At 45.1% G+C, this 16,618-nt stretch overlaps 3 long non-coding RNA genes and 1 other non-coding gene across 4 annotated transcripts; 2 read left to right on the top strand and 2 right to left on the bottom strand.

The window, feature by feature from the left end:
- Positions 1-1,327: 1,327 nt before the first annotated feature.
- Positions 1,328-16,604, bottom strand: LOC114430734 (uncharacterized). Its single transcript, XR_003670008.1, has 3 exons — positions 16,572-16,604; positions 1,507-1,660; positions 1,328-1,385 (listed from the first exon to the last, which is right to left on the bottom strand). It is a non-coding gene; the product is annotated as an uncharacterized LOC114430734 (long non-coding RNA).
- Positions 2,664-2,745, top strand: trnas-gcu (transfer RNA serine (anticodon GCU)). Its single transcript has one exon. It is a non-coding gene; the product is annotated as a tRNA-Ser (tRNA).
- On the bottom strand, positions 5,011-16,371 carry LOC114430736 (uncharacterized). Its single transcript, XR_003670011.1, has 3 exons — positions 16,303-16,371; positions 11,595-11,596; positions 5,011-5,022 (listed from the first exon to the last, which is right to left on the bottom strand). It is a non-coding gene; the product is annotated as an uncharacterized LOC114430736 (long non-coding RNA).
- Positions 12,047-12,529, top strand: LOC114430735 (uncharacterized). The gene is made up of 3 exons (XR_003670009.1): positions 12,047-12,094; positions 12,230-12,407; positions 12,518-12,529. It is a non-coding gene; the product is annotated as an uncharacterized LOC114430735 (long non-coding RNA).
- Positions 16,605-16,618: the final 14 nt, after the last annotated feature.

The following is a 16,618-nucleotide window of genomic DNA, read 5'->3' as shown; positions in this document are numbered from 1 at the left end:
GATATAGAGTCTATATCTTCACACTGCAGACCTTTGTTATTTCCTTTACTTAAAGCCTTCAGAAACCACCATGAGATGATAACATGACAACATAAATACATACTGATACTTTCTATTATACATCTACAAACACAGACCTGCTTATGGGTCTTTTACAGAGCCAAGCAGACCCACATGATCATTGAAGAACTCTGCTAAGTTACAGAAACAGGACTTAAAGTGGTATCAACATTTTTGAAATGTTCACTTTTCATGGACACAGAGCTGGATCAGTGTCCATGATGGCCACTACAAGAGACTGAAAAACTGTTATCACACAATTTATTTGATCACAATTTGACCAAATTCAACCAAAAACACCGAAGAACAGAAGCCACCTTAAAGTTCTGCACAGGCTGTGTTCAAGTCAGAATAATCAGCAGTGTGAGGTACGTGCAAAAATCCAAACCAGGACCCTGGGAATCTGAGGAGGAGGAGACTAGCTCCTAGCTACATATAGGCTGACAGCTACAGTCGTTTTGGGAAGTTGGTCAAACTTTCTATATTTCTGCATAAATATGACCCGAAACACGATCAATGCTGAATTCTGCAGGCCGACAAAACATAGCTGAGCTAGACAACAGAAAAATGCATAAACCGCTAGCGATTAGCACAATGCTAATTTGCATTGAAAACCCCATAAGGTCGCTAGCGCTATTAGCGTCACACTTTTAACCCGTTTTCTTAAACTTAAATAACTTAAAGTGCCTCCTATGAGCGCATGACGTAAGGTAAGGGCTTATGAAACATAATACTTACAGACAGATATTCTCAGACGACTAAAAAACATGTAGCAGGATGAAAAAACACAGCAGAAACTTTCCACTTGGCTCTGGAACCATTATGCTACTACGGAAGCCTCGTAGGACAATCTCAACTCAAACATAGGATTTTGGCTGACTATAGGGGGCAGCACAATAATATTTACATACAGTGTATGAATCTATCATTTATTTAAATGTTTTATTACTGAAATGTCTTTCCATACTTTGTTTCAGTGGGCTGCCTTTCTAGTACAGTGAGGCAGATGTTTAAGTCATGTTTATGCAGACATATAGAAGATTTTAAATGATTCATACACTTTGAAGCAGCACTGTAAATATGCATTACTCTGTGCTACAGATGCTCCAAACCATCAACCACCTGCAGAGCAAACAGACACATACAACCCCAAGAGTCCAGCAGAGCTCATCACAGCATGGAGACACTTCCAGAGTGATTCTTACCTTTGATCATCAGATGGCTGATCAGCTTTGAAATCAATGGGCTCAACCATCGACCGATCACTTTTCATGGACACACAGCTGGGTCCAGGTCCAGCAGAGTCTGCTCTCACATCCTGGATCCTGATAGAATCACAAACACTGACTCTGAGCTTCTTCTGGAAAAATGATGCTGAACATCATGTTACACTTTAAATGTTTAATAATGATGGAAACAAACTGCAGCTGTGACATTAACTCTGACCTTTGACCCTCAGATGGATCAACAGCTTTGAAAAGAGGGGGCTGATCCTTTGACCGATCACTCTTCATGGACACACAGCTGGCAGGTCCAGGTCCAGGCCCAGGCCCAGGTCCAGGTCCAGGTCCAGGTCCAGCAGAGTGTGCAGTGTGCTGCCCTGGTGGAGCGGAGGCCATGATGCGCCATGAGTACTGCGGGCACGCGACCACTGACAGATTTGTCAACTGTAAACTGTAGATTATTCCATAATGTGTTGACTCAATATAGTGATTGTTACCAGGTCTGCTTTGAAGCATCTTATACTTTGACTGGTGTCAATGTTTTGCAGCAGGTCACATCAATATGAAAGATAGCGCGTGTTGAGGTAACTCTTAGACATGTCCAATGTTCCCTGAATGCACCGTGGCTGAGCAAAGCCCTTAGCCTTCATTGTCATGCTGTCACTCAGCAGGCCACACCCATGTGTCCCCCCCCCCCCCCCCCCAAGCAAAATCGGGGTCAAAACCTCAAAGGTGAAAAAAGCAGAGGCGAAAGTGGAAAAAAGATTTGAACCTGAAAAGTAAATCTGAAGCTGAAAAAAGATCTAAACCTGAAGAAACAAGATGTGAAACTGTAAAAAATTAAGATTTGAATCTGAAAACAAAAAATCTGAAACTGAAAAAAATAAAATGGTAAATATGAAAATAATTATTGAAATGAAACCTGAAAATAAACTATTTATTCAAAAGAATTTCAAAGTTGATTCAAAAAAAAATTTTGAACAGAAAAAAATCAACATCAAAACATAAATTTTCAGTTTCAAGTTTTAGTGTTTGAATGAAATTTATTTTTTCAGGTGAACAAAACTTATGACCCCAATTTGGCTCCATACACTAGGGCCCTAATTACTCTCCCTTCTTATGATCCTTCCATCTCTGTCAAATGCTCGGCTGTGTTCAACCAGTTTGAGCATGTCAGCCTGCCCTTTCTGAGAGACATTCAATGTTTGTCAAAGTTTGTCTTCAAACAAGATGCTTATGTTTAAGGCAAAAGTTGCGACAGAAACAAGTTCTCCTTCAAAGACTGAGGAGGAAAGTTCATGACAGTCAGCGCTTCTATGACCTTGTTCAAGTTTTGCAGCGTGTGTTCGCTCGAAGCTGTGAAGACATAGTGATCTAACAGACGAGGTGGCCGAGTGGTTAAGGCGATGGACTGCTAATCCATTGTGCTCTGCACGCGTGGGTTCGAATCCCATCCTCGTCGTGTTGTGTTTTAAGTTCAACAGTAAAAACTATGGACAGAGTCCGCCAAAACTCAAAATACGGACAAAGAGGGGTAGCACTAGCTGAGTTTAGGGGAGAAACTTGTGCTGTGATATGGCAACCGTCTGTCGCTCAAGTGCCAACTCTCATAATTATGCGTAATTTTAAGTCTGAATACAATCCCACAGCAGCTCATCAACAAACTGAACCAGCTGGGGCTAACTACTTGCTGTGCAACTGGCTGCTGGACTTCCTCACCGGGAGACCTCAGACAGTGCGGGTCGGCAGAAACACATCCAGCACCATCACAATGAACACCGGGGCTCCCCAAGGATGTGTGCTGAGCCCCCTCATCTTCACTCTGCTGACCCATGACTGCACGCCAACACACAACTCCAACATCTTTGTGAAGTTTGTGGATGACACAACTGTGGTGGGTCTCATCTCCAGTGGAGATGAAACAAACTACAGGAATGAGATGCACCTTCTGGTCGAGTGGTGCAGAGACCACAACCTCTCCCTGAATGTGGAGAAGACAAAGGTTGTGGACTACAGGAGAGCACACAGTCAGCACACCCCTCTGACCATCGACGGTGCTGCTGTGGAGCAGGTGAGCCAGGACCAGCAGACTGAGGGACAGCTCAGTCAAACTGGGGTGTTCCTCTCTTTCATTCTCTTCATCTTCTGTGACATCAGAAAGATGAAGAGACCAAAAATGGCCTCAGCATTATGAAGAGCTAACTAACTAACAAGCTGGAAACTCTGCTCTGACACTCAGTGCCACTTACTGTCACGCAAAGGTACTCACTGACACTCACAGGCACTCACAGGAACTCGCTAAATATCACTGAAACTCACCAAGTTTCATCAACCAACTACTACCTCCACAAAAGTCGACGCCCACCCACGTTAGCTAGCGTTGGCGTCATCGCTCTGTTTGTGTCATCACAGGGCAGCTTTCCAACTAGAAATGAACTGAACTGGCTTTCCATACAACACTGTCATGAGGTCCACATTGTCCTGTAATGGAATCCAGAGTCTGAGAGTGTATGACTGGCAACAAATAACAATTTCACTTTGTAGATTAAAGCAACATGTGCTTACACCAGAATCAGTCCTGTCAGCTGATATGAACAGGACTTCCTCCTCCTCCTCCTCAGGTTCAGACAATATGAAGAAGTCCTCTATAAAAACACATACATTCATTAAGTATGTATTCTTTATGTGTATAGGACCACTGTCCCCTATGGACTAGCAGAAGTGAGCATATGAGGAACTGGAACCGCTTCTTCATCTGGACCATGGGGATGCCAATTTATAACACCTGAACCCCCCTCCACTGTCTGCACACACAGGAAGTTCACCCTTAATCAATGCTCTCTGTTTCAGTTAACCTGTCTGAATTAGTCTCTGAAACAACATGTAGAGCCCGTATGGCGCCTCCGGCCGCCCGTGTGTCGAGCAAGCCGCCTCCTCCTACAGCCAATCGCGAGGCCGAGTGCTACCACGAATTTACCACGAATTGACCAATGACAGAGTCGCCCTCTACCACGATTTGCTAGCCCCACCTCCGCCGACAGCCAATCACGAGGCCGAGTGCTACCACGAATTGACCATGAATCGACCAATGACAGAGCTGTCCTCTACCACAATTTGCCAGCTCCCGCCTACATCCGTGGCAACGAGCTGGCCAATCTCAGCTCGGACCGCTGCTGGAGGTGGAGAATGACCCAGTCACTGCGCTGTTGCTATGGTCAACGTCATTCCATTTTCCGAGCTACATCGCTGTTGGACGGCTATCCGCAGGATAATTTACTCCGCTAACTGTCTGCAATTTTAATTTCTGCCGGCGAGTACGACTGTATTGTTTGAGTGTTTGTGTTGTATTTTAATGTTGGTATTTGATTGTAAAGTGTTATGTTTGTGTAGTAACATAAATAACCTAGCCTACATAGCGGCTGCTCTTTACCGGCCGGTTAAGTTCAGATTCAGAATCAGAATTCCTTTGTTTATCCCCGAGGGGAAATTCTTTTTTGTTACAGACAATAGAAATTAAAGATAAATTGAGTAAGTGAAAGTATGAAATTCAAATATATAATAAATATCTAAATACCTGGATAGCATTTACATCCCTGAGTTGTATCTAAAAGTTATTAGCCGAGGGTGCCGAGCAACTTAGCCAACTCCGGCTAAGTTGCTCGGCTAATAACTTCACGTCGTGTCACGTGGTTCAAGCCTAGTGCTATTTTTAACTTTAGTAACCGTTACATTTAATGGGCTTTTATTACTATGGCATAGTATTACTATGTCATAGCATCACGCTGTTTTCAATAGCCTATGATAATATATTTGTTATAAACACTTATAATTTACAGTTGTTTAAACAACAAACAATAAGCTATTATGTTACATTAGGCTAATGGTCTGATAGGTGCTTAGTTAAACATTATGCTTGGCCTCCTTGTTCTTGTTCTTCTCTAATTGTTGTTCTTTTATGACTTTTTACTGGCAGACATGGACCCTGTCTTCAGGAAGAGACCCGATGGGACCATAATCCTAAATGACTCCCATGATGCTGGCCGGGTGAAGAGCAGGGCCCAGCCATGGTCTCGTCCTCTTTCACCAGAGTAGGTGCTGGAGTCGGCCAGACAGGCTGCAGTTGCACAAGGCCTCGACCCAGACAACAAGGTGTGTGTGCTGGGTCTACATAAGCTGCAGGTCGGAATGTTTAGGGGGCAGACATTCAAGTGGGTGCTGGAAAATGCTCTGGGGTATGGTGGTTACCTGGTGGCCTCAATGATCAGGGAGAGTGAGAAGGGTGAGGTGAAGGACTCCATTAACAACAGGGCCAATAAGGAAGCCTTCCGCCGCTACATGGAGCTGTTTCCTACCATCAGTGTTGCCTCAGCCTCTGCAGTGCCAACCCCTGGTGGTGCTTCTGCCACGCCGTCCACCAGCCAGCCCCCTGCTTCTACTGCAACAACTGTAAGCCAGTCCCCACTCTCCGCCAGCAGTGCCTCTGCTACACCACCCACCAGCCGAGCCCCTTCAACAGTGCGTGTGCCAGTCACATCACTGCATGCTTTGCTGGCGGGAAAGAACCTCACCCAAAGGAGCCTTGACATGTCTGTCAAAAGACTAGTCTCTTTTTCTACCTCCAGGTTTCAGCCTAGTAAGTATGATGTAATTATAGTTGTGTGATCTCAATAATATCTGAGTACACAGTATATATATATTTTTTTTACTTATTCATTAATGTTTTCTCCAGCCATTCCAACGCGAGGCTCATCAGAGCTCATCCTCCCAGTCCCTGCACCAGCAGTGCCATGTGCCACGGAGCCACCATGTGACGTGGACGACAGGGACCTGGTCATGGCAGCAGAGCAAGTGGAGGAGTCAGTAGCAACACGTGAGTTCCAATTCAACAATAAATAGAAAGCATTCAGCAAATAAATAAACAAAGCAAAATTCTTACACTGCACATCTTGTATTCTGTTTAACAGAGAGCAGACTTTGTCTCCCTGCTGGCTGGATACCAGCCTTGCCAGTGCTAGACCAGCAGTGGATTTCAAAAACTTTGTTTAAGTGGTCCAGAACTGGACAACCCGAGCTGGACTTCACCAGGGTGGACAGAATGTGGTGGTACCCACCACAGCCATCACTTGCTCCCACTGGCATTCCACCAATGGAGCAGTACTTTGGCCACCCACTGTTCTTGTGGATGCCAAGGAAGCTGTGGCGCATGAAGATACTCTGCCCTCATAAAGACTGTGGGAAGGAGGAACTAACATCAGCTGGACTGCATCAAAGGGTACGCCAGGTTGTTGGTGTCAGTGGCACATATTTCATGGTGGCGGAGTATCTTTCATGTAAGGGGTGCAAGCGGAAAGTCATAAGCTGGGCGAGCAACATCATCCACCAGTTAGACATCGGCCATCGCATGCAGTTCCCCTGTTTGCTCACAGCCAAGCTGGGATGTGATATGCACGTTATGCGGCAGAGAGGCCTGGGGAACAGAAACAGCCAGGTCCAGAGACAGCTGGAAGAGCAGCATGTTGAGGTCTGGCTGCAGAAGCAGCTCCAGTTCCTGACAGACTGCAGTGGAGTTGCTAGAGCCGTATCTGCAGGGCTTGTTGCTCCAGTGGCCATTGGGAACATGCCAGCAATGATACCTGTGCCAAAACATCGATGGCTAATGCAGGTATAGTGTCAGGATGTGCTTGGCAGGTTAGGGGAGATCAAGGCATCCATCACCTCGCTTTTTGGCAGAGTCTTAAAGATGGACTCCACTAAGAAAATTGTCAAGAAGCTGGCAGGTGAAAGTCGCTCCACAGCATCATGGGCCACCAACATTGGCAATGAGCATGGCCAGGTCATCATGTCTGTGCTGACAGCCAGTGAGGGCTATGGCCTCGGCAAAATGATTGGTGGCCTAATCTGCTGCTTCCAGGATGCAGGAGTACCACCTCCTGAGGTGCTGTATGTGGACCGGGACTGCTGTGGGTCCACACATCTTCACAGCATGTTTAGACCATGGGGCTGCATGCAGATACGACTCGATGTGTGGCACTTCATGCGGAGGATTGCCGTGGGATGCACCACAGACTCACACTCCCTTTATGCTGGCTTCATGAACCAGCTGAGCCAGTGTATTTTCATCTGGGATGAGGATGATGTGCGTGCCCTGAGGGAGGCCAAGTGCGCTGAGCTGGCAGCAAGACACCTACACCCCTCCACCACTGCTGCTGTCATGCGGCACATCTCCAGAGCAGAGATGGCGCTGCACTGCAGACGGACCACCAGGAGTAGCACTGAGATAGAGGCACTCATCACCCAGCTCTTGGTGGCCTATGATGGGGACAGGGGGTGCAACACCCTTGGTGTGCCCCTCATCAACAGCGAGCGGATGGTGGAGATCTGGAAGGTGCAGAAAAAACACCTCCGTTGCCTCCAGGACCCCCCTGGCGTGCAGCTGTACATGCAGACAGGGACCCTGCAGAAGGGGGGGCACACACTGCCAACATACAGATGCGCCAGGGGATCAACATCTCTGGAGAGCTTTCATCTCCACATGAATAGATTCATCCCAGGTGAAACTTCTTCCCAACTTTTGCACAGCTAAAATGTAGTTTGATGTAGAGAATTAAGCACAATTTAATAACAGAGATATATTTTCTCTTTAGGAACTCTGGCCGGTGCCAACTTATTCCAGGCCTATCTGGTGGATGGACTTGCCAGGTGGAATGAGGACAGAGGCAGGGCAGCTGAAGGAAGAGTGGAGCCCCATTCTTACAGTGGCCTTCTCCGGCATGCAGTCAACCAGCTTGCAGAGAATGTCATGGGACTGAAGCTGGTGAACTACACACCACCAAGAAAATATACTGGTACAGTTTCTTAATGTCTGAAAAAGCTCATCTGTATTATTAAGTTTATTGCATCTGTTTGTACATGACATATAATTTGATGTGTTTGTGTATGTTTGTGTGATTTTCAGGAGAGCTTATTGGGGTGGAATATTTGTATGACCAGACAGGCACTGCACTAGAGGACTACAAGCACACATTGGCTGCCATGGAGACAGACACTGTGACTGTGGCTGATGATGAGGGCTATGTTGAGCAGGCGCCAGAGGAGTTTGAGGACTTCACTGTACCCTTGCCGGAAGATCCTCTACTCACAGGTCCCACTGCCACAGCTTCTCCACTCACCACAGACGTGTCTCCAGCTCCTGTTCCTGCTCCTCCTGCTCCTGCTAGCTCAGGAGATTCGCTTACTGGGGCCTCTCCACTTGCCACAGACGTGTCTCCCGCTCCTGTTCCTCCTGCTCCTGCTAGCTCGGGAGATTTGCTTACTGGGGCCTCTCCACTTGCCACAGACGTGTCTCCCGCTCCTGTTCTTGCTCCTCCTGCTCCTGCTAGCTCAGGAGATTTGCTTACTGGGGCCTCTCCACTTGCCACAGACGCATCTGCTGCTGTGTCTGCATCTACAGTAAGTTTTCACCTTTTTGCAAATGATTTTGGCTAGAGCAGAACCTCCTACAACTAACGTAAGACCTCACACCACTGCAGGCTTTATAATTGCACATTAGACGTCTGTGTACTGCAACATTTGGTCATTACTTTTTCAAAATAACATGTAAAAATGTAGTTAAATAACATAGGAATGTTATTAAGTTTAGAATTTGATTAATTTTAACAATATACATTCACAATCAGTGGAAAAAATACATGAAATATTAGAAAGCTGTTACAAGAATCAATCAGATATTTTGTTGAAGTTTGTCAATGCATTTCATTCATTTAGGACTCTGTTGGGCCAGACAACATCCCCGGCTATGCAGCAGTCCAGGAGTTGGCACGCTGCCTTGTGTCTCTGAAGGACCACAGCCTTGCCCTAACACAGGAGGAGGCACGACACATCATAGACCTCTGGCATGTGCTGTCAGACTTTGACAAGGCTAGAACTAAATACCCTCCTCGGCATCAGGATAGCCTTACCAAGGGTCGGTTTAGGGCCACAAAAAATTTGGTGGCACCAGGGGTGGAGTCCACCAAATGGTATGTTCAATTAATTTTTGTGTTTGTTTCTTTATTGACTTGTTTTGTTTAAAGCAGGTGTGACCCATTATTGCTAAGTTTTACACTGCCTTAAATTTCCAGGTCTTTTGTCGGGTCACATGCTCCGGCCCAGTGGCCAAACTGCAACCGGCTGGTGGAAGCCATCTTTATCCACCTCTGCATGACTATCACTGGCCGAAAAAAGAGTCCCACAGGCAGCCAGAGCCGATGGACTCAGATTATTCATGCATACAGCAACATACGCCAGTGTGTTATCAACAACGCCTGTGTGATGTCTGAGACCACCATCCAGCTGCCTGAGGTGAACACAGCAACACTGGCACAGTGGTGAGTAAATCATGAAATATGTGTACCATGTCAGTTTTGTTTGGCCTACACCCTTCTTTAAAACTCTGCCCTTTTGTTGTTGTTTTGTTGTTCCAGGTACAACAAGCGGAGCCGATCTCAGGAGACCGAGGTGCTTCAGCAAGGCATTCAGTCTCCAAAAGCTCCAATTGCAGGAGCGGTGCAGCAGCCATCCACACCTCAAAAAGAAGCTCTCCTAACCATGGCTGTGGGGGATAACCCACATATCTTTACCTTGCCAGCCAATACAGCAGGCATGGCCAAACTTAAAAGGCGGCTGTGTTTTGGTGAGTCAGGCCCCCCATCCTCCTATCTGCATCCTGTGGCCAACCAGGCATCCACTTCACTGCAGCGTCCAGAGGCCAGTGTGGCATCCACTTCACTGCAGCGTCCAGAGGCCAGTGTGGCATCTACTTCGCTGCAGCGTCCAGAGGCCAGTGTGGCATCCACTTCGCTGCAGCGTCCAGAGGCCAGTGTGGCATCCACTTCACTGCAGCATCCTGCCACCAACACATCTCTGCTGTATATGCCTGTGGTGTTTCAGCCCCCACATCTGCCAGGTCCCAGGTCCCATCAACAGCTGATCCTGCCAGCTGGCACATCTCAACCACTGGTGGAAGATGTGCCATATACAACACAGAGGAACAGGAAAAGGAGGCAGGAGAGGGAACAGGCAGGTGTACAACACAGGAAATACACAAAAAAACTGATGTGGTGGTATGCAAAAGTTGCCAGAAAGACTGCCGGCTTCCAGGGCACCACCAATACTTTGGAAACTGGTACTGTGCAGAGACAGCAACAGAGCCATTGGCTGAATGGAGGGAGCACCTAGCAGCCAAAGGCTATGGAAAGAGAAACAAAGAGCAGGGTCTGCTCCTTGTTCCTCAGTGGAGAGCGAGGGAGGCGTCAGGGATGAGGAGCAGAGAGAAAGTGAGAAATAAAGAGAGAGAAAGTGCACTTTCATGTATGTGTATATTGTTATTTTGTAAATAAACATTTTTGGTATAAATTTCTCCCTCTGTGTAATTAATTTCTATCTTTTTGAGGATAAATAATGTGTTTTTTTTTAGATTTCTGTAGCACAGTTTGAAAAATCTTAAATTGCTGCTCCTGTTTTCAGGGTTTTGCTTGCTTGCCTAAATGTCTGTCGAATGGGAGATGATAACGAGCCGATAATGTTGGGAGGTAGCCATGTAAGGGCTCATAGCATGACAATGGATTGAACAATAGGTCTCCCAGACAGTATTGTTAGACCTCTAGAATGTGTGGATTCTTGAAAAGGTGTGACTGCCTTTAAGAGTATCACAATTGAATGAGGCAAGCTTTCATTCAGAATTCAAGATTTACCATTTAATTCCATGAAATACTTTTTGTAGAAAGGTTCAAATGAAATGATAAAAACAACACAAACCTAATTTGCGTTTTGGGGGTTAATCAAGAGTCTGTAGCCATTGATGAGCCTTTTATTGCAGACAAGGTAGGTATACAAAAAAGGATGTTAAGAAAAATGCAGATTAACATTAACATTGTTATTAAGGATAAAATTTTATACAATCCATATTAGCTAAATAGCGAGCAGATTGCATTTATTCCACTCAATGCATGCATGTGCAATTGGACTATTACAGCAAATGACACGTGAAATTTGTCACATACAAACGGTGTGCATCACTCCTTTCGCTTTGTTTTTAATTATAACCTCGGTAAATGGCCTACCTGGCTCACGACAGTCTGTCCAATTCCAATCTCCTCGGCCTATCGCGTACGCCGCCGTCCAATGTAAGATTGGATTTCATCCAATCGCGCGGCGCGACGACGCTCGACAGCGCCAATGGCAGCGCGCATTTCCATTCTACATTGGATGACGTAGCGAGTCCATAGCAACCGTTTCCAGTCAGTCAGTCATCTACGACGAAGGATTCAACACGTCTAAAAAGTAAGTAAATACTGCAAACATGTGGTTTACAATAGCGTCTTATCGTTATAACGTGATAAGACGCTGTCACGTTGTAAAACAGCGGCTCATCCCGTTATAGCATGACAGGACGCGATGAGCCGCTAGCTTGTTATAACGTGATAAGATCACGTTATAGTGACATAAAGAAAACATAATTCAGTTCAGCGCTTCCGTACATTATTTGAAAACCAGGAGCACGTGTTCTTTATATTACACGATCGCTGTGGACGCGTATTTATTCGCATATTAACTGTTTATTTAGTGCAGCGGCGTCACAGCGCGTTGTTCATTATTGCATGCTCAGCGTTTTTTTATTGTTGCCAGTATCTTTAGATGAGCAATAAGCCTAAGAGCCACACGGCTATGGGAGAAGATGAGTGGATGAGCAGGCTGCCAGCTCAGGTGTTTGCCCCGCTGGAGGCTGCAGGCCAGCTCCTAGGCAGCAGAGGTGGCATGACCTCTATGAGAAGGTAAAGTGTTAGCCTGTTACTTACTATGGACATTATTATATAGCATCATGCAGTTTAATGAGTGACAGTTGCTTCAATACACACAGATAACATCAAATGCTGTGTCTGTTACATCATGTAATGTTGCTTTACCAGCCTGCCACTCAGTGTCCTGCTCCTTTCTCTCCAGTTCACTAAATCTCCCTTTGGTGGGGTGCACTCTGCTGCATTAAAGCCCAGCTTGGTGGCTAGGAGGACCACCAGTCCTCATCCTCTGTGAGGAGGAGGCTACCACCACCTCCATGCCACAGCCTGGTGTATCCTCAGCATCTGGGTATGTCAAAGCACATGTATGTGTAGTAACATTAGTTGCTATTAAGAAATATTATTGTGTGATTTGTGCTTTCTGGGTTCTTATATTTCTCATCTCTGTTTTTCCCCCAGGCTGTGGTTGATGCTGGTGTGGCAGGCATAGACAGAGTTGACAGCTTGGCAGAGTATCTGGTGGAGCTGAGGAAGCAGTCCTCTCTAGCCCTCACTAGTCAGCAGGTCAGATGTTTGTGTGTGCTTCTGCGCCTGTCACACATGTCCACGCTTATATTTTCTTTTCTCATGTGCCTGTGTTGTCATTCTGCTCTCCCTCAGGTCAGCACCATTGTTGCGTCGTGGCAGAACCTTCTGGACTACGGCAAGCAAAGGGTGGTGTTTGCTGCCAGGCACCAGAGCAGGCTGAATACAGGCAGGTTTAGGTCGCCAAAGAAGAGGCAGGACTTTACACCCGGGGTGGAGAGCGACAAGCGCTCACCACTACTGCACCACTGGCTCACTGGCCAGATTGCTGTCGTCTAGTGGAAATGATCTTCATTAGGCTCTGTGCTATCCACCGTAGTCCCAAGAAAAGGGGGACAAGCACATTTTCCAGATGGGACCTCATCTTGGAGGATTACCGTAAAATAAGGCAGCTTATTCTGTGTAATGGGGCTGTCATGCAGCAGACTAGTATGCAGCTGGTGGACGTTAACCACACTACTCTGGTGCAGTGGCACAACAAGAGGGTGAAGAGGCAGGACAGTATGGTACTGATGCAGGTGCTGGACCTCCCCAGTCGTGGCAGCTGGCCCTCTGCCCCATGCAAATGTGCCCCCAGTATCTGCCCCAGCCTGTCCTTCTCCTGCCCCTGTGACTACTGCTGCTCCTACACGTACACTGCAGCGTGAAGTACTGCACAACACGTGTAAGAAGTGTGGACAGTACAGAACAGCAGACTGTCCCAAAAGAGCAGTGGCTGGACAACATAAAACAAAAAAAGTAATATGAGAGAGGCATAGATGACCCCTCGGACAAATACCCTCAGCACTGTGCCAGACCTATTTTTATAAATAATTGTTTTTGTATTATTTATTACTCTGTAAAATGCTTGTGACAACTATAAATAAAGTTTGGTAAAGTGAGTAATGTATTGTTTTCTGTGTGTTTTGTGTTGAGATTAGAGTCTGTTAAGTGCTGTGTACATGAGAAGTCTTTGCTTAATGCTGTTGTGTGGGCGTGTAGAGGGCGATGATGGATCTCACCACACACCACAAATGCAGACATAAAAATATCAATGTATCAGTAACGTAAGGTTAATAATCGGCAAAATCGGTGTTAAAGTGATGTCCAGTTACACATTTTTTTAAATCAGTCCAAATCTAATGCATTAATATTTGGCGTTTGTGGGACTCGAACCGGGAACCTTGGGGTCGAAGCATAAATTAATATAAAAATGAAAAACAGGTTTAAAATCATTTATGTCCAAATAAAAATCATCTCTTCCCTTCTCTCACGTTTTTTCTCATTTTTCTCCTCTTCTTCCTTCTTTTTCCTCATTTTTTCCTTCTTTTTCCCTCTTCCCCCTTCTTCCCCCCTTCTTTCCTTTCTTCCCCCCCCATGACAGACTATTCAAACATTCAAAAATCAACATTACATCACAGGAATGTGAGGCTTTGATGATGTCATCAGCACACTGACTAGATAGTGCCAATCATTTTAAAACATGCAAGTGAACTCCACCTGACGGAGATACATCTCTACACATTTGCGCCATCAATTCTGAGAGAAATCAAACTTCTCACCCGTCCTACAAGGATTGTTTATCCAGACAAGAGCTCAGCAGAGACTGAACCCCAGCACAGCTACAAAGCTTCCAGCATGGACAATGTGAGATTATCTTTGATAGTCAGTTATCTTGTATGTACTTTAGCTCTGAAAGTGCACTACTGCTAACACTATATATATTCATGATAAAATAAAAACATGTAAATATGAATGTGTATATAAGATATGTAAACAAGTGGTGAAAAGTGGCAGCTGGGAAACATTAGACTTTTGAATGCATTATATTTGTTTACTTTTAAGATGGAGAGTTGGTGGCTTCCAACCTTTCTGTAAGTCTCAGTAACTCTTTAACACTTCTGTTAACTCTTGCATGTGCACCTTGAGGAACTGTTAGCGTTTTGGTACCTTACAAGTGTATTTAAGCAGTTTAGTGACAATATTACTGTATTTTAGCCAGCTTTTGTTGTTGTTAAGTTATGGCCCTGTTGCCATAACAACACAGCTAATGGGTAATGGCATCATTACAGAGTAAGTGTCCCTGCTAGCTAGTGAGTCCCTGCTGCAGAATGAAGGTGGACCTACGATGACACACTGAGACATGGTTGAAGTAAAAGTGTGGAAGCTGTTGCACTAGACATTGTTATGTTCGTGTCTAGAATTATAATGCCCTCCCAGTGTTCTTCATCAAGGGATTGTAAAATGACACATGGCTCATCAATCAAAACAAACATATTGCTTTATTTGTAGCTGCTATCACAGCACTGAAAACCAAGACTTTAAATAATTCATCATGAAATCAGTTTTGGTTAATGACAGTGTGATTATTGTTTTATTGTACTTTAATTATTTTAACATATTTTAAATTTGTTTTAATTTATTCTTTCATTTATTATTTTTAGTTTATTCTATTGTGCTTTCATATGTTGTAGCACTTTGGTCAATGAGGTTGTTTTTAAAGTGTGTTATAAATAAAGTTGCAGTTGCAGTTTTGTGGTTATACAGTGCTAGAACACACTATAGTTGTCATTTAATTTAATGTAATTTAATTTGGCACACATTTTGACAGATTGCTATTCTCAATTAGGCCACATTTACTAGACTCCAATCATTTAAAGAGAAGAAGGAGACTCTCAACACTGTAGTAAGTCAGGGTAAGGCATGTTGATAGTTGTGTAAAGAAACACATCAAGGCCCTCCTTCATCGTTTTAAAGGACAGTTTTGAACAGGAGGCACTGGAGCTGGTGATGGCTGCAACAAGCTGTAAACAGCAGCTTGAACTGCAGCTGCTCTGCCTGACAGCTGCTGTACAACTGAAGCTTGATTGATTGACTGATTGTTCATGAGCTTCAGTCTTGTTGAGTGTACAGTCTCCAAAATCAGCTCATTAGCTTCTGCTTGCTTCAAGCTGTAAATCATGAGTGTGGTTAGTGCTTGCAGCAGCCACACTCATGATTTCCGGCTGCTTCTAAACTAAAAGCATCATATCTGATGTCATGTTTAGCTCACACTGTGTCAATGATACATCACAACTATATTCAGAGACAAACAGACAAATATGGGTCAAAGAAGAAACAGCTGTTCCGAACTTTGCTCAGATTATTGTTAAGAGCAGGATGATGGTCAAGCTGACATTAACTGTTCGGAGCTAGCTTGTTTTCTGGTCATTCGTATCAATGTAAAGTAGAAGTGGCACATGGATGAACGCTGGCTTTCAATCTGAAAACCTGCGTTTCATTCTGTTATGCTGACTTTCATTCCAGAAATGTTGCCTTCCATTCAGGGGGAGCTGAATTCTGTTCCACAGTAATGACTGTTATTCTTTATAAAGCTCTGCATGGACTTGCAGCAGACTAGAACGCCAGCATTCCAATTCCTGTCATATTCACTCGTTCAAAAATCAGCATGGTCCAACAACGGATCCACTCCTGGTCCCGTGTGTTTTGCTGCTTCCTCTCTGCTCTCCCACCTCTGTGTGCTTGTCCCCCGCTGATTAGCTGCCCTGCCCTAACGTGCTGCACCTGTGTCTGATTGTAGACAGGCCCTGCGCTCTTCACATGATTTGTTTGTGTGTGCAGGTATGTTCAGCACAGTTAGGTCAGGCATTGCTGTGTGTCTGAACCTGTTTGACCCAGACTTGCCTCTCAGAACTGTTTTTAGACCATGAAGCACAAAGGCCCCTCAGATCCTCCAGCTCCTCTCCGTGATGTGTCCTGACATACCAAAAGTAGGTCATATATCACATCATCAGAAGTCTGTGGAACAACTGCTGAAACCAACTCAGTATCCCTGGTTGTCTAGTGGTTAGGATTCGGCGCTTTCACCACCGTGCCCCGGGTTCGATTCCCAGTCAGGCAATTTTTAAAATTGTGCCTAATTTCCTTCCAGTCCTTAATACAGTCCTACCTTGTGTCAATGAAGATTCTCAGTCACCCAGGTCATCATACGTAGAG

This window comes from Parambassis ranga, unplaced genomic scaffold (genome assembly GCF_900634625.1).
Source record: "Parambassis ranga unplaced genomic scaffold, fParRan2.1 scaffold_27_arrow_ctg1, whole genome shotgun sequence".
Taxonomy (NCBI): domain Eukaryota; kingdom Metazoa; phylum Chordata; class Actinopteri; family Ambassidae; genus Parambassis; species Parambassis ranga.
The sequence above is the reverse complement of the archived record's forward strand: the minus strand, read 5'-3'. Positions and strand labels throughout refer to the sequence as shown.